The following is a 23,422-nucleotide window of genomic DNA, read 5'->3' on the forward strand; positions in this document are numbered from 1 at the left end:
ATTCCATATGCATGAGTTAATGGACAGTATTTGTCTTTCTCTTTCTGACTTACTTCAGGTAGATGGGAGGGGGATTCAGGACACAGGGGACATATGTATACCTATGGCTGATTCATGCTGATATATGGAAGAAACCAACTCAATATTGTAAAGCAATCATTGTTCAATTTTTTAAAAATGAAAAAAATTACATAATATTAAAAAAACACAAAACAGCTCTGGACCCAGCTACAGATTTGAAATGTAAATTGTTGAACTTCAACTCCTCTCCAAATCATAGATAGATGAATGAGTATTCAAGGTATTCTAAATTTAATAAATTTTATTACATAGGATTATCAGAAAGCAACAGGCCTGCTCTCCTTCCCCCAATACAAAATGTCTTTTCCTAAGTTAAGGTTTCAGGCCACCTTCTTGGCTTATGCCCAACATTTAATATAATTGAAATACATGTAATAATAATAGTGTTATTACTGTAATTAATAATATAATCATTATTATTCTACATTTTCCATTAAGCCATTGTTAGCTAGATAATTTATTTTGTAGTTCAATGACCTCCTTACATCCAAAAATCCATTTCAATGGAGTATGTGAAAAAGATAGGATTCTATTTGATGAAAAAACTATGACCCATCATATTTCTTTTCACTGCCTTGCCTGCCAGACAGCCCTGGCAGAGCTAACGTTCTAATAAGGCAGCTGCATCAGACCAGGTCAGTATTTCCCAAAGTGATGCCCTGTAGACCACCTCTGAAGATGTTTTTCACAAAACACATCTAATGGCAACAAGTGTGAGAAAAGAGATTTACAAGTCCACTAGCATATTAACCATCTTAAGAGGCCCAGCAATCAAAGCCTGAATTGGCTTTATCCAACCTCTCCTAAGGTTATTTGATTATAGAATTCTGCTTTTGCATAATTATCCTGAAGCACAGAAAGTTGGGAAAGCCTGACCTAGGTCATGGAATGACTTTTTCTCTCCCTCTTTCATAGGGTTTATTTTTCTACTTCTGAATCTACTTTTTACATAGATATTAGAAAGCACAGATACTAAATAAATTGAGTGTGGGTGTGTCTGCCTGTGTATTGCTGTTGCTGTTTAGTCGTTAAGTCGTGTCTGACTGCGTAGCCTGTCAAGCTCCTCTGTCCATGGGATTTCCCAGGCAAGAATACTGGAGTGGGTAGCCATTCCCTTCTCCAGGGGATCCTCCTGACCCAGGGATCGAACCTGCGTCTCCTTCATTGGCAAGTGGATTTCTTTACCGCCGAGCCACCTGGAAAGCCCCTGCAGGTATATATGTGTATATACATAAACACACAGGAAGGTACGACTTCTGTTTTATCCCCCTATCTCTAGAACTATCTGCTCTATTTGTGTGTTGTGGTGTGTATGTTTATTGTGTAGAAGACCTCAGTTTCACATTGGCCTGCCTACCTCTTGATCCCCTGTCGGTTCCTGGCAGGATCTGTACGTGAATAGGACCTGTACATACATGCCTTCTAGGGAAAACCCAGAGCCCTTCAGGAAGTGGTCTAAGATGATGTGATGCAGTAGCTGGTGAGTTTCTTTCTGAGTCAGGGCTGCCACAAGGGGGTCCCCAGGAATTGATGTAAAGATGTTAGTGCTGAGGTCATGACTGCTCCTCCCTTAGCTAATGACCGTCCAGGGCTTTTCCCAAACCACTGAGATTAAGAGAATCTAAACCAGATTTCAGTCCAGGTCCTCCTCTCTTGCTGAGTACTTCCTGCTTCCCTGTTTTTAGTACTTGTTTGGAGTATCTTGGGTTGCCTGTTTTGGGCTTCATGTGCTTCCACCACGAAAGGCACATCCCTGTGCTACATTCAGGGCTGCATCCTAAAAAAGTACCCCCCACCCCAGGTTCAATTTACATTTCTCCTACATCTTTTTCATGAAAAGTCTGAGTGAAAAGGATGACTGGAGAGTACCACATGCCTGAGGCAGCCCTAATGAAGCTGGTTCACATGTTTCTAGACCTTTGCTCTTCTCCATCATACTTAGTCTCAGTGCTCATCTGCAAAAGCTCTGTGTGGTAGGGCTATGTTGGGCTGGTTCCTATAGAAAAATACTCCCATGCTGTTTTGTAAGGACCCAGTGTATCTGTCAAAGGACCCTAGAACTCATGTGCATGCGTCCTAAGGCACTTCAGTCATGTCTGACTCCACAACCTTATGGACTGTAACCCACCAGGCTTCTCTGTTCATGGGATTCTCTAGGCATGAATACTGGAGTGGGTTACCATGCCCTTCTCCAAGGATCATCACAACCCAAGGATGGAACCCACATTTCTAAGATCTCCTGCATTGGCAGGCGAGAACTCTTGACATTTAGTCAAAACCACACTTAATTCAAGCAAAAATCATTTGCAATTTGAAATAACCACTGCTCTCCAGGGTACTGACATGGACAGTTATTTTTTCCACCAACCTGCATGTGTTTTAAGGGCAGAGGTTCTATGAAGCTACCTCTGCATCCTCAGGTATATACTTACTAATTAGTAAATGTGTGTTGGGTAAATTAAAAAATAAAATTAGCATTAGTTACTTGAGAAACTACAGAAGATTCATTCACTTGGGGATGCAAAATCAGGGCACCAAAGATTTGGGTCACCCACTCACATAATCAGAAAGAGCTTCAAAGTTAATGTGTATCAACCACTGCAACCAACGAGCATTTCTTCTGCTGCTGTCCTCTGGGGCAATGGAAGGCAGATGTCACATGTCTGAACGGACCCTGTATTTAGACAACACCAGACAAACAAGAAATACAGAAAACCTCCAGTCATATTCCTTTCAAAGTTTTTTTCTGTTACTGAATTTGCTTCTAAGATTTTAGAAGCACTGGCAAATTTTTCCTTTGCCAGCTGCTGTCTGGAAATTACTACCTTGAGAACAACTTTACATCCCAGAACTTCTCTCTAGAACATTCCAGATAATTCCAACCCATCTATTGTAGCATTCTTCTTTGAAAGTTGGGGAACATTAGGTCCAGTGAAAGGCGCTGAAATGAAACAAGATCCAGCATACAAGCCCCCTGCACAAGACTGACTTCCCAACAGTGTCCTGTTTTCTGGAGTGAATCTCACATTAAAAAAATAAAATGAAAAGCAACGTTTCATACAATATTGTAAAGGAATTAGCCTCCGATTAAAATAAATAAATTTAAATTTTAAAAAAATCAATGTTTCTAAAAGCCCAGCAAACCAGAGTCACCTGGAGAGATTATTAAAAGAGTATGTTTTACCAGAAAAGTCAGTGAAATCTGTAGGTGAGTGAAGAGTGATGTGCCATGGTTATGTAACAAATTAACATTAGGCTTCTGGGTAATATCCCAAAATAACTGAAAGCAGGGATTCAAATGGATATTTGCACACCGTGTTTATAGACATACCATTTACAGTTGCCTAAAGGTGGAAGCCATCCAAGTGTCCATTGGTAGAAGAAAGACTAAATGGTGTGTGTGTGTGTGTGTGTCTGTGTGTGTGGATTATTATGCAGCCTTTAAAAGGAAGAAAATTCTAACACAGGCTACCGCATGGATGTACTTTGAAGACATTATGTGAAGTGAGATAAACCAGTCCCAAAACAGCACATATTCCATGATTTCCACTTATATGAGGTCCCTAGACTAGTCAGATTCATAGAGACAGAAAGTACTGGATTGGCCAAAAAGTTTGTTTGGGTTTTTCTGTAAGCTCTTAAGAATGGTGGTGTGTCAGGGGTTGCTCTGGGGCTGCAAGGCAGTGGTGGGTTGTTCTTTAATGGAGAGAATTTCAGATTGGGAAGATAATAGTGCTTTAGAGACGGATGGTGATGATGCTAGTACAACCATGTGAATCTATTTAATGCCACTGAACTGCATGTTTAAAAATGGTTAAGTGGTAAACTGCATATTATGTGTATTTTACCAAAACTTTTTTTTTTAACTTTACAATATTGTATTGGTTTTGCCAAATATCAAAATGAATCCGCCACAGGTATACATGTGTTCCCCATCCTGAACCCTCCTCCCTCCTCCCTCCCCATACCATCCCTCTGGGTCGTCCCAGTGCACCAGCCCCAAGCATCCAGTATCGTGCATCGAACCTGGACTGGTGACTCGTTCCATATATGATATTATACGTATTTCAATGCCATTCTTCCAAATCATCCCACACTTTCCCTCTCCCACAGAGTCCAAAAGACTGTTCTATACATCAGTGTCTCTTTTGCTATCTCGTATACAGGGTTATTGTTACCATCTTTCTAAATTCCATATATATGCATTAGTATACTGTATTGGTGTTTTTCTTTCTGGCTTACTTCACTCTGTATAATAGGCTCCAGTTTCATCCACCTCATTAGAACTGATTCAAATGTATTCTTTTTAATGGCTGAGTAATACTCCATTGTGTATATGTACCACAGCTTTCTTATCCATTCATCTGTTGATGGACATCTAGGTTGTTTCCGTGTCCTGGCTATTATAAACAGTGCTGCGATGAACATTGGGGTATATGTGTCTCTTTCAATTCTGGTTTCCTCAGTGTGTATGCCCAGCAGTGGGATTGCTGGATCATAAGGCAGTTCTATTTCCAGTTTTTAAAGGAATCTCCACACTGTTCTCCATAGTGGCTGTACCAAAACATTTTTTAAAAAAGGAAATTAACATCAGGGGAAATGGGATGAAGGATACAAAGAATTCCTGATGCTGTATTTGCAACATTTTTGTAAATCTAAAATGATTCTCCCTAAAAAGGTTTATTAAAAAAATAATCATAAAAACACTATTAGGGGACCTCCCTTAGGGCCCAGTGGATGAGACCTGGCCTCCAATACAAGAGGTGCAGGTTCAATCCCTGGCCAGGAAGCTAAGATCTCACATGCCTAGTGGTCAAAAAACCAAAAGGTAAAACAGAAGCAATATTGTAACGAATTTAGTCAAGATATTAAAATGGTCTGCATCAAAAAAAAAAAAAAAACTCTGAAAAAAAGAAGAAAACAAACAAACAACAACAAAAAAAACCCCACTATTGGGCAATTAGAGGAACACACCAGCATCACCACCAACAAGAAAGACATTTCTGGCCTCTACTCTTAACTGTATCAGAATGTCTAGAGTGGGGGTACAGGGGTATAATAAGCCCTAGTTTTAATAACTTCTAAAATTTAAGAACGACTATTTTTAGGACATTCCTAGCAACTGTTTTTCAGATTATCTTCTTTCTTCCTGCCTCTTTTAGTCAGTGACAGAACGAAGTCTACACTGAAACTGCCGGACAATCAATTTCTCCTGTGGGTTTTGCTTCGCCACTGAGAGCTGAACGGGGGCCACGGGGGTTGTGTGTGATCCCAGAACTAATGGCGTGGCCAGCTGTCCACCCACTTCCCTGGATCCTATGTCCGCAGCCCCTGCTTTCCCTCCACTTCCATGTCTCGACCTTGTAAAAAGAGGCTCCAGTCCCGAGAAACTAAGTAACCATGGACTGATTTGGTCATGACCAAGCCTGTAGCTCTCTCTGCCCTTCCCTAGGTTCAATGACCCCTTTCAACAAGGGTCAGAGCCAGATTTGTAACTGAATACAAGAACAATAGGCAGGAGAAGGTGACAAGAATGCCCAGCCCTGCTGCATTGCTGTAAAGCCTTCCTTTTCTGATGCTACACCCCATAAAAAGAAAGAAGGGTCCTCGGCATGTGAGGTTGGGGGTCTGTGGCCAGAGGGCCGGTCATTTCCTGTGTGACAGCCTGGTCACTTTCATCTCTTGCCTCCGTTCACCATTTGTCAAGGGACAGAATTAGAAGGAAGAGACTCTAAGGGCTTCTCCAGCTTTGAAACTCTGTGACTTTATAAAGGACTTCCCAAGTGGTTGAGTGGTAAAGAATCCGCCTGCAAATGCAAAAGATTCGGGTTCAATCCTTGGGTCAGGAAGATCTCCTGGAGAAGGAAATGGCAACCTACTCCAGTATTCTTGCCTGGGAAATCCCACGGACAGAGGAGCTACAGTCCACGAGGTTGCAAAGAGTCTGACATGATTTCGCAATCGAGCGCAGCACCACTGAATAAAACACGACCACCCTGTCCGAAAATATTTGAATGGCCACACTCCTTGGGGGTAAGGCTTGCAATTTTTTGCAGCTCGAATTTTTTAAATAAAGGTCTGGCCCTAGGATGACTCAAAGTAAGCTTCTGAAAGCCAGAAAATGATATGACTTAACTTTTCCACTCCTCTGAAGAGGGGGAGTGTTGAGAGGAAAGGAGTATCTGAGAGGCAATCAGAAGCGATTCTGTTCTTTCACATGTGTGTGAATGGCTCCCGTCCTATCACCTATACTGCTTGAAGCAAAGGAAACTGTGACCAGAGCAAGCTGGGTTCTCAGAGGAGATGAGGGAGGTGGGGTTTGTTGATGCCCCCACGCTCTCTCCCTGCTCTTCTCCCAACCCGCCATTCCTGACCCTTTTTGCAAACAAAAACTCCTCTGGAGAAACTCATGATTTTGATTAAGCTGACACAATTGTTGGAACTTTGGACTCTGGGATTCTGACATTTGGAAGCAGACCAGAAAGAGGGAAAGCAGCCGCCTGCCAGGTGACCCAGAGGCAACCGAGAAGGGATGAGATAGCAACGCACCAAGCTCGGGACAGGAGGCCCCCTTTGCTAGAGTTACCCTTCACAAGATGAGCCCAGTGATCAAAGCATAGCAACTTTCTTAAGTGTGGAGTCCCATACCAAGGTCACAGGTTCGAGGCCTTGTACCAAGGCCACAGACGAGGAGCCCAGAATCAAGTTCATCTCGGAACTGACTGAGCCCCATAGCAAACATTGTCATGAGCCCATTTGATCTAAATGATCCAGCTCCTTGACGCCATATTAGGTAAAAATGTCCCTAATAGTTTAGGGCACTCACCCTATAGTGCCCTAAACAATCACCTAATGCCACCCTTCCAGCAGGAATTTTCTTTGTCTTGAGTCTATAAAACTTGGCTAATAACCCGCAAAAAGCATCAGCTCTCTCTGATCTCTCAGGTCAGCTGGCATTGTGCTTGCAATGCCCACATTATCTCTGCTCTTTGTTCTTAATGGGCTCCCCAGATGGTGCAATGGTAAAGAACCCATCTGCCAAAGAAGGAGATGCAAGAGACATGAGTTTGATCCCTGGGTCGGGATGATAAATGGCCATCCACTCCAGTATTCCTGCCTGGAGAATCCCATGGACAGGGGAGCCTGGTGGGCTCCAATCCATGGGGGGTCACAGAAAGTCAGACACAACTACACATGCATGTCATCATTTGTTCTTAAAAAATTCACTTCTTTCTGAAATACTCTGTGTCTGGAAATCCTTTTCCAACCCGCATACAGACCATGACATGAAGTCTCTCCAAATTCCCCTTCCTGGGCTCTGGGGCAGAGTGGTACCCCCACGCCTTCCGAAATCCTCCCCATCACTCCTCCTGCTGCTCTGCTTCTCTTTTACAATCGAAGATGCTGCTGCCCGGTGTGTGGGGGCTGGATTTCATCCTTGCTGCTACCGAGACTGCTGGGATGGTTGGTGGGTGTCTGTCGGACCTCACAGTTACTAACAGGACACACTATTTCTCTGACTCTGGGGACCAAAGATGAAAACACTGGGCCAACCGTCTGTGGCTGAAGAGTGGCTCAGCCTCGGAAGAAGCAGGTAGCTGTAGACAGTGGATGTAGACAAAGGCCTCAGCACCCCCCTTGCTGGAATGGCTACAACACCCCAGGCACCAGAAGATGCCCGAGGAAGAGGGCCCAGCTCACAGGCTGGGACATGGATGACCAGAGGCCTTACCATGGGTTGCGAGCTCCCAACAGGCTGAGTTAGAGCCTGTCTGTCTGTTTTGCATTTCAGACGTGGGGAGGCAGCCCGAGTGATAGTCACACATGGCAGCACCCTTATCAAATCCCCCTACTTGTTGTCTGGGCGACCTTGGGCAAATTACTCACCCTCTTCAAGCTTCAAATTCTCCATCTATGAAACAAAGTTCAAAATACCTCAATTCGAAGTTTAGGAACCTGGGATTTCCCTAGTGCTGCAGTGGCCAAGACTCCACACTCCCAGTGCAGGGGGCCCAGGTTTGATCCCTAGTCAGGGAACTAGACCCCACATGCAGCAACTAAGAATTCCCATGCCACAGCTAAAGATCCTGCATGCTGCAACTCAGACCTAGTGCAGCCAAATAAATAAAGAAATAAAAACATTAAAAAAGAGCTAAGGAACCTGGAACATCACAGATGTTCAAGAAAGGCATTTCCCTATATTTCTGTGTGACCCTTGATAATTTTGTTTTTTGGCATCTTTCTGGAAAAGAAAATGAATAACTTCTTTTCATGAGTAGCCATCTTTTGCAGTTAGGGGAAAAACAATTCCCTTGCCGTGGCAACTTTCTTGATGACTGGTTCCGTGGCTAACTCCCTGTGGATCCTGATCCACTCCACTTTCTGCTCTTTGCCTCAATTTTTTTTTATCTGTGGAAAAAAAATCCCCACCACCTACCATCTTCAGTTCAACTGAACAAAATTCCCTGAGCTGCCCACCACACCCAGCCCTGGATCCTACGTCTTCTCCCAAGTACAAGTGATTCTCAGGGTTTCCGGTGTCCGGGGTCATCAGATTCTTAATATTGAGTGTTGCACCAACAGTGTCAGTTAGAGTTTACTGAGTATGTCTTTGGTCATAAAGATTAGACCCAGATGATTTTTGCCCACAACACGATTACGATCTAACCCTGCCTCCATCACAGGTTGCTTGTCTTTCGAGTCAGACAGAATTCTTATTAGAAGAAAAAGAAAAGCTTGAAAAGCCTATCAGAAATACCACCAGCTGCAGCAGCCCCAGAGTGGGCTGCAAGGACAGCCAGCTCTCCTCACTCTGGTTTAGATGCTGGGGTGTGTGGGGCTCTGCCTGTGAGCTCAGACGTAGAGAGGTGGCTGACAGGGAATATTTATATACATATATTTATAAATGCCTCAACACAGAACCTGGCTCAGTAAATATGCTCACCATGTGAGAAATTTGTCTTCATTATTGTTATTAGCAGAGGAGGAGAAATAGCCAGAGGTGGGCATCAGCCATGAGTGGGGACTCCCTGGTGGTCCAGTGGTTAAGACTCCGTGCTTCCAATGGATCCCTGGTTGGGGGGACGAAGATCCTTCATGCCATGTGGCCAAAAAAAGAAAAAAAGAGTAAATTTTTAAATGTCTATTGCTTGAATACTTCCAGCAACAGGTCTATATTAAAAAATAAACAACGAAAGCGACAAGATATGAGTTGTTCTAGGTCCTTCTCTGTGTCTGAAATGCACCCTCAGGCCCCGCTGGAAACTCAGGCAGGGCCCTCACCAGCCGGGGGACCAAAATGGGGGGCCGGGGAGCCTGGCAACACCAGCAGCCCTGAGAAGGCATAACGGGGGGCTGAGCATCAGCTCTGCGCAGAACGCGCACAGAATGCCAGACCGCTCGCCGCCCTCATACTTGATCTTATCGGCCCCGCTGGGGAGGTGAAGTGCATGTGTCAAGGGGTTCGTGCCTGTTCATCATTGTGGTCGCCCCAAAGTGGAGCAGGCAAGGTAACACTTGAAGCCATTTTTTGCAGAGAACTGCACAAACAGCCGCGGCTGCTGACAGTCAGTGGTTCCAAGGCAGATGGAGAAAACACCCACAGATGGTAAGGGCTGCAAAGAAACACCACAAAACAGAGCAACGTATACACATACACACACCCCAAAACAAAGTTTAACCCCAAAGTCTCAGCACACCAGAAGGTCGGTTCATGTGCCCATAAAAAAGCCAAAAATGGAGACGGAGGGCTGGCTGGATGGCAGAGGAACTGGGACACTGAGATGTCCCCACAGAGGGATGAATGCTACAGGGCTTCCTTTGCGGAGGGTAGGTCTGGGAGGAAAATAAAACCGACAGTTCTCAGGACTTGAAACTGAGAGTTTCTACTTCAGAGAATCGAAAACAATTTCTTTCTGAAGATGCAGTTCAATGGAGAAAGAAGGGTCCAAATTCAGGTCTTCAAGGAGGCGATGGACAGATATTTTCAATCTGTTAAACAGATTATATATCTTTTTATAGAAAGATTGTATATACAGAAGTTGGGTTTTTTTTTTTTGGCTTCTCAAAGTAGAAAGGCAAATCATGACTTGATTAATGAGCCTTTGAAACGTCTAACTGTAGGCTTGCTACTCTTGTGCATTTATCTATTTGGCAAACATCGCAGCAAAGTGAATGAGACATATCTTGTCTTATTCTCATATAAATTTTTGTATCTAGTAGGGGGAGAAGACGTTAAGAAAGTAGATACTGAAATACATAGTTACAAATGTTGGTTTTTATTTCCCAGAGACTGTGTAGTGCAATGAGGGAGAATATCTTATTTTTACCTGAAGGTCTGAGACTATTAAACAAGCATTTTAAAACCAGCTATTATGTATAAAATGTACAGATACAAAGAAATACCTGAAATATGACCCTTACTTTCCAAGAGCTCAAAACTTTTTTAAGGGACTAAGGCGTGTTAATAAAGAATTATAACATTTGAAAGGAGGAATGAGAAATTTAGTATTAAGTTATTTTAGAAGATACACTTTTTTTTTCCCTAGAAAAGAATGCAAGTTGACTTTGTGCTACAGAGATGTTTGCTTGTTTCAGTTATCTAGGTCTGGGAGGGTCTTTATCATTGAGATTAAAAGATGTAAAAAGCACCATCATTGGCCCTGTGGAAACCACCCAACTCACTGGTTCAGCATCTTAAAGCTGAGCTTCTCAAACTTTAATGTGCGTATCCATCTCTTAAGGATTTGGCTAAAATGCAGATACTCATCCAGTTGGTTTGGAGTGAGCCCTGAGATTTGGCACTTTGGGTAACAATTGCTCAGATAATGAGGATGCTGGATCACATTTCGAGCAGCACGGTCTTAAAGGGAGGAATCAAATTCTGCAACATGAAGTTCAATTAGCTTCTTTCATTCCACCTAAATTTACTGAGTATCTACCATGAAGTTGGCTCATATTAAGCATTCACCAGCCCTTCCTTACCAAACAACAAAAAAAAAGTGTTCACAGACAACTAATTTCACAGATTACAATTGTTTGGAAGCTGGGTAACCATTTTATATCTGGTGTAAATACTCAGAGAACCTGTGAAAGGAGCTCAACCAAGATGGCAATGTCAGTATCCAGACTTCTGGATCTGTTATCTCTGTCAATGGTTTCTTGCTGGTGGGGAGCATATATTGACCCGGACATAAATTTATATGGCAGGGATTGGTCTGGAACTCAACACAGCTGTGTTTTGAGACCAGAGATCTCTCAGTTACTGTCAGATGAGACCCTTCTTCCAGAGCACGGCGGGCTATTTGCCATTCCTTCCAGGTCTCTCTGCCATGTCCTTCCCCTTGGCCATCCCATGGGCAGGCTGATGAGCAAGGAGGTGGGCTCACTGCTGTCCCTTCCCACCATGACATTTATCACCTAAATGAAACTTGACACGAGAATTGTCGTTTTTGTGAGAAGACGATAAAACTCATTTAACCTTTCCACTCCATAGGCCGCACGTTCCCTTGGGGCCTCTTGAATCCTGGTGAGGCCTTCAAGAAGAGCAGACTCAAGTTATACGGGATATGCTGATGCTGGCCTCTCCTTTTCATGTGAAGAGCTCACTTCTGCCCAGTCATTTGCAAACTTCGCACAAATGGAATTTCCAAACTCGGGTTGGAAGAAAGCACCTTGATTTCCTCCTACTCACATCGTGAAGAACATCAAAGGCCTTGATAAATGATGAAAGGAGGTAATATGCTAGGCACGGACGAAACCCTTCCTCCACTCCATTCGGACTGTCAGGAGAGTAACTGACGCGTCTCCCAGATCAGCAATAGTTTCTCGTCACCAACGCCTGGTGTCCCGTTGGGAGTTAACCCTGTCATTTCATCTAATTCTCCATTGGCAATAAGCAGTCACTGCCAGAGACTTGGCACTGGGGGCATCATTGTTGGCTTTTGGTGGCAATTGTAATATTTAATATTCCTCAAATGAGAGATGATCCTGAGAGTATAAGAAGAATGGAACATTTTTTAAAAAGGAACAGTTGAGACTTTCTTGGTAATCCAGTGGTTAAAACTTCAACTTCCAAAGCAGGGGATACAGGTTTGACACCTGGTTGGGGACCTAAGATCCCACAGGCCTTGTGACCCCAAATCCAAAAACATAAAGCAGAGGCAATATTGTAACAAATCCTCATAAAAAAAAATCCTTAAAAAATAAAAGAACAATTTTTCTTCATTTTCTAACTCTAAGTGAACTGCTGTTTATGTGAACTGACTCAAACCCAAACCAAAGAGGAAAGCCAGAGATTTGAGAAAACATTTGAATAAAATGCCTCCAGGTATTCTGTTGTTCATTCTTGTGACAAACATTTAATGAACACTTCTCATGGCAAGGCACTATTACAAACCCCATCCACTGCTTTAGGGGGAAATACCCAGAAAAGGGGAGAGGAGAAGCTAAAATGTGAGAGATATAAAATGCAAAAAGGGGTGTGTGATGTAGTAGGAAAAGCCTTGGGTCAAAGCTGAGGAATGCCCATCCCAATTCTGGACTTAGCTGACTATTAGAATTTGAGTAAGACTGACTTGGCTTCTAATTTCTTCATTAGTAATTAAGAGAACTGGGTCTTTGGTAAGGCGAATGTTTCATGGCTTCGTGTGATTAAAGCCTTCCCATCTTCTAAGGAAATTGTATATCACCCAATCTTTTATCTTACAGGTGATTGCTGTCTTGATATCAAACCGCTCAACGTGCAAGATCTGGGCATGTGATGTGAGCTTCATCCCCAGTCTCTCTATAATATGTTCTGTCTGTCACTCCTTCACAAACCAAGCGATAATCTTACACAATCAAGAAACACCTGTCTAGATATCTCTGAAGGTGTCTACAGAGGGCATACTCTTTCCACTTTAAGAAAACAAAAACTTGTTAGTTGATGACCATGTTCTGAATAAAATTATACTCTCCCATTGATTTTACTCTGAAATAAACTTGCATCTTTGGGGCAAAGCAGCTTGTGAAAAGCATCCTAATGGTACTCTGTGTCATTTTGGACTTCTGTGTTTAACAGGGTAGTCATGGAAAGAACATAGACATAATATAAAACTAAATTCAAAATTTGTCTGCTGTATCTCATTTAACTTTCATAATAATCTCATGAAGAAAGTTATGTCCCCCAGTTTGTGTATAAACTGAGCCTGGAGAGGTTAAATTACTTACCAAATACCACATTGCTTATGTAGAGTTGGAGAAGGAAACAGCTACCCACTCCAGTATTCTGGCCTGGAGAATTCCATGGACTGTATAGTCCATGGGTTTGCAAAGAGTCGGACATGACTGAGCAACTTCCACTTCCACTCTGTAGAGTACAGGTAGGACTTGGACCCAGATCTAATTATTTCAAATCAACTTTGGATGTCTACCTCAGCTGACCTGTCTATAAAGATGCACCAACAGCCACTAAAGTTTTGTAGACAGAGTTCAATGACATAATGTATATAAAATGTTTAACTCAGATCCGATGGCATAACAGGTACTCAAGCTTCTTTGCCTTCTCCAATGCATCGCATTTAGGTGCCTACAGAGGGCATGCGTTATTTCTAAAATAAAGATCTCACTGCAGCATGGAAAAGAGCACTGAAGAAGCAGTTGAATGGGGCTTCTCTGGTGGTCCAGTGGTTAAGAGCCTGCCTTGCAATGCAAGAGACACAGGTTTGATCCCTGGTCAGGAAAGATCCCACAGGCCTCAGAGCAACTAAGCCCGTGTACCACAACTACTGAAGCCCGTGTGTGTCCTAGAGCTCGTGGCACACAGCAGGAGAAACCACCGGGATGAGAAGCCCATGTACCGCAACTAGAGAAACTCACACGCAGCAGCGAAGACCCAGCACAGCCAAAAATAAAAATAAATTAATTAATTAAAGTTTAAAAAAAGAGAAAGAAACAGTTAGATGAACTCTTCTAAGACCTTTCTCCAAGTCAGTTATCTTTCTAAGGTTCCTGTTATTACGTTCTGAAGGCTTTGTGCTTATGAAGCAGATATGGACGGACACGGGTGGGCCAGGCCAGGCCCTGTGGTCACTCCACAGCCTTGCATCTGTTGGGTCAGCAGGTTCATGCCTCCTAACAGTCTGAGCACCCTTTCTGGAATCTGGGCAGGAAATGCACGCCCCACCCCCACCCGGGCCACTCTCTCCAAGAGTCATGGGTGATGAAGGTGTTTCCTGCCATTCTGTACAGGACGGAGAGTCACTTAACCTTGCTTTCATTATCAGTGGAGGAGGCGGCGATTGGACCTCCACCCCCTAGGGCAAACGAACTGCCAGGGCTGGCCCTTTGGCATGAACCATCTTGGTTGCAAGCAAGCAAACCTGTCACCTTCCTGTTTTATCTACACATGGTGTTTGCTTCCTTTGACGTGGATTCTTACACTCAGGGTAGGAGGGATTTCTCGAAAAACAATGTTTGTTGTCTGCCTCTGATTCCCTGTCTCCCCACCCCTTTCTCTTTCCTTTTCAAGGCTCCAGGAATTGCTAAATGGCACGTCCTGAACACCGAATGCTGTCAGCTAAAAATACCCAAGCATATGCTTATCTGCACTGGTACTTCCTCTCTAGGGGCCTTACAGACGTTATCTCATTTATCCTTAAAAACACCCCGAGAGGTAGGATGTGGTCAAACAGTGCTCTTCCCAAAAAGTGAGGAAGGCTTTAAGAGGAAAGGTCAGCATTTGAGTTTCTATACCGAGGCCCAGCAGACAAACTCAGGTCTTAAACTTCTCAGCTTACGATCCCATCACTCTGCATCCCACACCCTTGGAATGGCAGGAGTCCATGTACAGAAATACAAACCCAAGGATCCTGGCACACGGGCAGTGGCCAGGCTAAGAGGGATCTGGAAGCTTCTGTGCTTCTTTGGAAGCTTCTTCTGGGTGCCTTTGCTTCCATCACGTCTTTAAAGATTGGAGATCCTCCGGGCCTTAGTCATCACTGTTCATATTCTCCCCAGCCACCTCCCAATGGCTTTATCTCTCGCCTAGATAACTCATAGTGACTATCAGTTTCCACATCCCTCATCCTCTCTTCTTAGCTGAGTATATACTAACTATGTATTAGATGTTTTACATGAATTTGTCACATGCACTTCAAAAATGCATTCCAAGCAGAACACACCACTTTCATCCTCGCTCTGTACATCTTCCTATATTCCCTATTTTAGGACCTAGAAATAATGAAGCATCAGAGAAACCTGGGACTTGTGACAGAGTCAACCCACACCATCACTGCTATATATGAGTGCTTACGCATGTACAGTAGTATGCGCTGAGCTTAGTTGCTCAGTCATGTCTGACTCTTTGTGACCCCATGGGCTTGTAGCCCTCCAGGCTCCTCTGTCCATTAGGATTCTCCAGGCAAGAATACTGGAATGGGTTGCCATACCCTCCTCCAGGGCCTCTTCCCAACCCAGGGATCGAACTCAGGCCTCCTGCATTGCAGGCGGATTCTTTACTGTCTGAGCCACCAGGGGAGCCCATGAATTCTGGAGTGGGTATCCTATCCCTTCTCCAGGGGATCTTCCCAACCCAGGAGTCAAACTGGGGTCTCCTACATTGCAGGCAGATTACCAACTGAGCTACCCGGGAAGCTCATACATAAGTGAGCCAGACACCTTCCAGACGCCCCTCCATCCAGGCTCACTTCCCCCTCCCAAACACACCCCCTAAGGAGACTGACTTCTGTGACATAAACCATTGAGCTCCTTTGAACTCTGGCTGCCAGTTGCACTTGGCCTTTGGTGAGCACTGGCCAGAGACTGGAAGGAGGCAGGAGAGAAAAGGTGTTTTATTTATTTCCCTTCTCCTTCCCTGTCAGGTCCCCATGGACTGGCTATATTCTGGACATAAGGCCAGAGCCCATCACAAATTCGTTTCCACATGGCTTGTTCTGGGTTCTGATAACCATCCCTTCCTGTTGCTCATCGAACTTGGAGGAGGTAGAGCCTCCTGCCTCCTGATGTTACCAACCTCAGGGTACTGCTCAATCCCCACTCTCATACTCTGTAAATCATCCGTATATATTTTTTAAAACTTTTTATTTTGTATTGGGGTAAAGCCGATTAACAATGTTGTGACAGTTTCAGGTGAACAGCGAAGGAACTCAGCCATACATATATATGTATCCATTCTCTCCCAAACTCCCCTCCCATCTAGGCTGCCACATAACATTGAGCAGAGTTCCCTGTGTTCTACAGTAGGTCCTTGTTGACTATCCATTTTAAATACAGCAGCATGTACACGTCCATCCCAAACTCTCTAATTATCCCTTCCACCCATCCTTTCCCCTGGCAACCATTAAGTTCTTTCTCTAACTAAGTCTGTGAGTCTCTGTTTTGTAAGCTCATTTGCATCATTTCTTTTTAAGATTCCACATATAAGGGATGTCATATGATATTTCTCCTTCTCTGTCTGACCTACTTCACTCAGTATGACAATTTCCAGGTGCATCCATGCTGCTGCAAATGACATTATTTCATTTTTTAAATTCCATTCTTTTTGATGGCTGTGTAATATTCCACTGTATATATGTACCATGGAGTCACAAAGAGGTGGACACAACTTAGCAACTGAACAACAACCACATTTTCTTTATCCATCCCTCTGTCGATGGACATTTAGGTTGCTTCCAAGTCTTGCCTACTGTAAACAGAGCTGCAATGAGCATTGAAGTGCATATATCCTTTTGGATCGTAAGTCATCCCTATATTAAACTTATAACAACTCCCAGCTAGACTGTGCCATCTCTTTCCTGATGGTACCCCAACTGCTATATAGTCACCAATTCTGTGTTTTCCATCCAACTCAGATGACTGCATTTCAAGCCCTCAGTACATCTGATCTGATTGCTGTATTATTTCCTGATCTGTCTCCCTGTAGGCTCCCAGCTGTTGTACTGATTGTCAGAGTCTTCTCTAAAATATCCGTGTAATCACATCAATCTCTGTCAGTCCACCAAGGGCTCTCAGGGCCCGTCACCATTTACTTACTTGTCTGTCTGTCTTTCTACAGTCAGTCTTTTATCACCCCTTCCAGGACATCCTGCCCTCTATAAATATTTATTAAACAAATAAGTATTGAATGGGACTTGAGGTTTTAAGGGAACACTAGCTATTTCCTTTTACAATACTATCTTCTATTTAAGTGTCATTTCTTGTCCTGATGAATGTGTCCCGGGGCTATGAGAATTGTGAACACCTGGGACTAATACCTACCTTTCTATTGTTCAGAGCTTTTATCAGAGAGGGATTAGATCATGATGAAAAAGCTAGGGCTCTCAGATAGATTTCCTGAATTCAATTCCTGATTTATCCACTAGTCCTGTAACCTTCGGCAAATAACTTGCATGTTATGCCTCCACTCACTAATCTCTAAAATGAGGAAAGTAATATACGCAGCTCATGGATTTGCCACTAGGATAAAAGGAATTAACATATACTAAATACTCAAAACAGTGCCTGGCGTGTGGTGGGTATGCAACCGATGTTAACTCTTATTTCTTGACCTAACCTTGGTTCGTCAACTTCATCCTATGGTGTCTGCCTCTCACCCTTCCATCAAAGCAGACTTCTGCCCGAAAGCCTTCTCACATCAAAGACCACGACAACCTCTAGCAGCTGAGACCATGCCTTCTTCACTTCAAGTTGTCATGTGGCTGCCACTTCCCACAGCCTCTGCTAAACACGTTCTTCATTCACAGCTTAGCAGCAGGGAGGGAAAAAAAGAGTGTGGACATGTAGAATGTCTTCCCATATTACAATAGTGATTCCCTCATGATCTTTCCCCAAATCAGAAGAATATTTCCTTCAACAACTAAGCCTCTCCCTTCCTCTTTTTTTTTTTTTTTTTATGGAGAGACTCACTCCAACATTTCACTCCTTCCAGAGGTTCACAGAGAAAATTTGGAACTTAAAAAGTAAACTTACCAGGGCAAAACTTTCAAAAACCAATTATAAAATACTTGTTTATAAATACATTTCCACTTTTATAAAAAGCAGAAAAACATATCAAAAAAAAAAAAGTAAACCACTACTCTGACATCTTGACAGCATCACCACTAATAGTTTAAAACTTTGTTTATAGTCTTTTTTAGATTTAAATGTGTATTTTCATAGTTGAGAATATAAGCTGTATGTATTTTGCACCTACATTTTTTCATTTTGTCAAATAATAATCACTAACCCAAAGTATACGTAAGTTTTCAAGATATCATTAATTTAATTAAGGGGCTTCCCAGGTGGCGCTAGTGGTAAAGAACCTGCTTGTCAATGCAGGAGACACAGGGGACGCGGGTTCAATCCCTGGGTCGGGAAGATCCCCCAGAGGAGGAAATGGCAACCGGCTCCAGTATTCTGGCCTGGAGAATCCCCATGGACAGAGGAGCCTGGTGGGCTACAGTCCACAGGATTGTAAAGAGTCAGACACAACTGAGCACAGCACAGCACACCATTAATTTAATTAACTTAATTCAATGGCATCATAATATTCTACTTTTTTCACATTAGTAATTTAATTTAAAAATCCCCTATTATTAGACAAATTATTTCCTACTTTAAGCATTATTAGTATAAAGCTATGATAAACATCTTTGGTTATAATTTTTTGTCTACATTTTCATGTAAGAGTCCCAGAATAAAACTGCTGGGTTGAAGAAGCTGAATATTTTCAGGCTTTTGAGATGCCTTACGCAAGATGGCTTGCTACAAAATATATGGCTGTTTCTACTTTCACCAGCAGAATGTGAAGGTTCAGGTTAGAGTTAAGCTACCTTTAGCAAGCTCTAAATTTGCATTTTGTTTAGTATTTTCTCACTAAAAGGCAAAGCCTATTTTTTTTTAATGTATGTTATAAACAATTATTAAAATAGATAAAAATTGGCTTAATCTCCATTTGAATTTCATATGCCTTTTATTTCACCCCAATTCAGACAACATTTTAATTAATTATATATGCTACAAGATATTTAAGGAGCAGCTCCTTTGCTGGCACAGCATACTCCGTGGTCCTGAGAGAGCACCCTGAGGACACCCCCGTGGTCAAGTCTTCCTAGATCTAGATGACCTGTGCTAAGGCCGCTCTGATAAAGCCAGCCCAGGTCACAGGGTCCAGATGGCTCCTTGTATAGGCTGTACAGGGAGGGGACTCACCAGCAAAAAAGCATGCATCCTCTAGTTACTCAATGAATATTAACTCAGGGCCAATTTCACGGGAGGAACTATGTTGAGCCCTGGGGAAACCACATCAACGGGAGAGATCTAGCACCAGCCTTCAAAAAGCTCCCATTTCAGAGAAAGGGATGACCATGGAATAATTCATTACCCAATTAAACGTGTAGCTATATTTACAACGAAGCACTGGAAAACAGAATAATGACGGACGGACAGAACATCTGATCTGCTGAGTTTACATGTCTGACTTGAGCCATAACCACACAACCATCTTTGCCCGTGGTGGGTGTTGCTGTTGTTCAGTCACTAAGTCGTGTCTGACTCTTTGCAACCCCATGGACTGTAGCCCATCAGGCTCCTCTGTCCATGGGATTCTCCAGGCAAGATTACTGGAGTGGGTAGCTGTTTCCTCTCCAGGGGATCTTCCCGATGCAGAGATTGAACCCTTGTCTCCTGCACTGGTAGGCAGATTATTTACTGACTGAACCACCAGGGAAGTTCTACTTGGTAGCTGTATCTCCCTACACGGCAAATGAGGGTGACATTCTCATCTATCCATCCCCATGGATCTATCCATCCAGCTGTCCATCCAAGTGAATTGAGGGAGATTACATCAAAGAGCATGTCAGGGAGCACTGCCTGTTGCCCTCTGTCCCTTCCACACCAGCCTTCCCAAGCTGGCTTTGGTGCCTATTTGCTTAAAAGGACGAACTCAAGGCAGAAAATGTGGCCAAACAGCCCACACTGCTCACCGCTGGTGAGGAGCAGCACCCTCTGAATCAGGGGCAGCTTCCAGTAAATAGAGCAAAACAGAGATCTCCGCCTTGTAGGGGCCAGGGAGAAGTTATGGAAGGAACAATGGGACACTCTGCAGACTATTAACAGAATCCACTGCCCTTTGTTGTGGCTACAGGGTCGCAGGCAATTTGTATTGTTTGGTTCCCAACCCCCAGCCTCCCTGTGCACCTCCACCCCCACCAACTGCCTGCTCAGCTATTGTCATTGATGGAGTCATCCTGGCCTTCCCTACACTCCACACCCACTGCCCTCCATCTCCATTCCCCCTATTGTTTGCTGGGCTTGGCCCTGACCCCTGCGTATTTATAAAGGCCACTTCCCGCAGCATCATTGTGTGCTCAGTGGCTCTCAGCTCCCCCCGTTTCCTGACAATGAGCAGGGTAGTTGGGGGGAGGTGGGGGGGCTCGGTAACAGCCCGAGTCCAGCTCCTGATTTCCTCCATGTCCTGTTTACTGTGTTCTGTGAGCATCTCTCTGGCCACTCCTCTGGCAGAATCCACCAGCACCGCTTCAGCCCTGCCTTCAGTCCGGCAGAGCAGCTGCACTAAACCAGAAGGAAGAGCCAAGGGCCTCTGTGTCGTGAGCTGGAATCTCAAAAGGTGTTTCAGTCTCTGGATGAAGTTGCTGGTGTTCTGAGTCAAAACCCGAATCAAAGAGGTTGGGCTTGGAGAGAGAACACACACAGCCTATTTCCTTCTGTTTCCTAGGATATAGAACTGGTGACCATTGCAATCTCTGCTTTATTCTCAAGTTTAGAGAATCTCTGAGGGTGTGTCCTGCCAGAGTGATCATTAACTCCCCCCTCAAAATCTCTGCCCTTGTGGGCAAACACCAGGGAAGGCAAACATGTCCTTTACAAAAATATGGCATTTCTCTCTTTTCTAGTTCTTGTCTTTGTTCTCCATAGAAGAACGTCTGCAACATGAGAAGAATGAACTCAGTCATATACTTTAGTGAAGGAAAGAGCAGTACTTCCGTGTATCTGTGGCTATCATATTTGAAATGTCTCAGTTCACCGTCTGTTTTCAATAGGGATTTCCTTCCATTTCCCACAAGCAAGATGAGAACTGAAGCTCAGTGCATGTGATTAATGAACTTGCTCAAGGTCACGAGCCAGTTGCAGAGCCCAGGTCCAACCTGAAAGCATGGTGGTTTAGAGCCTTGGTCGCTGACTCCTTCCTGATACTACTCGAACCTTTCTTCGCTCTGTGCCCCCAGCATCTCCCCATCACCTCCTCTCACCGTTCATTAGCCTCTGGGAGCAGGATAGAGTACCTGGGGTAACATCTACCAAAGTGCATGACCTCCTCTTGGAAGGACTTATTGTTGAGCCCTCCAGACCCGCAGCTGCTGGAGAACATTCAAGGCTCCGTCCACTGGAATGAGCTTGCTCCTTGTTAAACACGGCCCTAGCCTGGGCTGGCTTTTTGTAACGTTTGTTCTCTCTCCCACCACGGAGCCCGTCAGGAACTGAGATCTGGGCTGCTCCCTGTTGTTTGTTATTGCAGGCAGATCTCTGCATTAGAAGAGAAACACAGGCAAAGGTGACTGGAGCCACCAACCCATCAGGCAAGGCTGCCCCTCACGCTTTGACTGTTTGGTTTGGCACAGCTACGATCTTTTCCTCCTGTCTGGGTACCAGCATCCAGACACTTTTCTCCCAGGGGCCCGTCTGGCCACGTCTTTGTCCCAGATCACGATGCAGTCACATTTCCTCAAGCCCTCAAGCTGAGCATGTATGTGTGTCTGGTCCAGGCTGCATCTTCCTCCAGCCCGTTGGTCTCCACCCTGCCCCCTCTCCCAGCAAGCATCCTGTTTCATTCCTGGCCCAGCTGCAGCTCCCGACAGGCAGTGGGCCAGTCTGGGGACTAGTGACAGGGTGAGTAATGCTCGAGGTCAGAGGGCAGCTGCTCCTGGGATCGAGTCTCCTTATATGAGGAGGCCGCCTCGCTGTGATCACCCAGTGGAATAAGTTCCCAGAGCTGATGGCAAGATAAAGCACATTAACAAAACGTGCCCTCTTTGATTTTATGCCACGAGGGCCAGAGCTTGCCTGGAGGACTTGAACCCATCACTGACCCCCTCCTAAAGCCACCACCAACAGGTGATCATCCTTATCAGCACGGTAGTCATCTCAGAACTCTAGAAGGTCCAAGCTGGAGGGGGCACAGTGACCTCTCCTTTAATAAATGAGGGGCCGAAGGTCCAGAGGGCTCAAGTGGCCTGCTGGATCTGCACCCGACCCTCCTGCCCACTCCAGTGACCTCCTCAACTACATTATGTCCCCGTGTCTGGAAAAGGCCCCCCTGGGCAGCAGGGGGAGAAGTTGCAAGTATGAGCTGCAGACACTGGGCTCTCCCTGTTTCTCAAATTAGCTTCCAAAGAATAAGAGAGTGAAATGTCAGAAAAGAGTTCCCCACCCAAATAGACACATCCTTACTTGCAGGTGTGGAGAAAAGGTAGACCAGAAGCACCAGGCCTGGGGACCAGTCTCTTCTCTCCCCCTCACCCTAATCTATTCTATATAAAGCTAGAGGCACAGGGAGCTCAAACTGGTGCTTTGTGACAACTAGAGGGGTAGGATAGGGTGATAGGAAGGTTCAAGAGGGAGGGGACATATGTATACCCATGGCTGATTCATGTTGATGTATGGCAGAAACCAAAACAATATCGTAAAGCAATTATCCTTCAGTTAAAAATAAATGTTTAAAAAGCTAGAGTCATACAGCCATAGCAATACATACTATAAAGAGGAAAAGAACAACACCATCCACCAAAAAACTCTCATTAAACCCATAAGTATGTCCCTACCTGTGTAATCACACCAACAGCCCTCAACTCAAACTAGACTGTACTTACAGTCCTTGCCAAATGGTAGTTGAGTCACTAAGTCGTGTTTGATTCTTGCAACCCCATGAATTTGGCCTGCCAGGCTCCTCTGTCCATGGGATTTCCTAAGCAAGATTACTGGAGTGGGTTGCCATTTCCTTGTCCAGGGGTTCTTCCTGACCCAGGGATCAAAGCTGGGTCTCCTGCAAGAGGTCTCCTGCCTTGCAGGCAGATTCTTTACTGACTAAGCCACCAGGGAAGCCTTTACCATATAAGACTATTCATTGATTCAGCCAATCAGTGAGTCAGTCATTCCCTCAACCCAATCCTTCACTCAATAAAGTGACGTAGCAAGATTCAATCTACATTTATTTATAATACACTTTATGTCAGACACTCTACTAGATGTCAGGTAATTTTTCTGAGACTAACACATTGGAGCTTACAGTTTGCTGGGGATAACAGACACACTGAAAACAGTACAGCCTGATGTGAACATGCATAGA

At 44.2% G+C, this 23,422-nt stretch overlaps 1 long non-coding RNA gene across 1 annotated transcript; it reads right to left on the reverse strand.

The window, feature by feature from the left end:
- Positions 1-302: 302 nt before the first annotated feature.
- LOC112444858 (uncharacterized) lies at positions 303-23,145 on the reverse strand. Its single transcript, XR_009493341.1, has 4 exons — positions 22,947-23,145; positions 13,291-21,603; positions 9,026-12,069; positions 303-2,755 (listed from the first exon to the last, which is right to left on the reverse strand). It is a non-coding gene; the product is annotated as an uncharacterized lncRNA (long non-coding RNA).
- Positions 23,146-23,422: the final 277 nt, after the last annotated feature.

The sequence above is a fragment of the Bos taurus genome, chromosome 29 (genome assembly GCF_002263795.3).
Source record: "Bos taurus isolate L1 Dominette 01449 registration number 42190680 breed Hereford chromosome 29, ARS-UCD2.0, whole genome shotgun sequence".
NCBI classification, from domain to species: Eukaryota; Metazoa; Chordata; class Mammalia; order Artiodactyla; family Bovidae; genus Bos; species Bos taurus.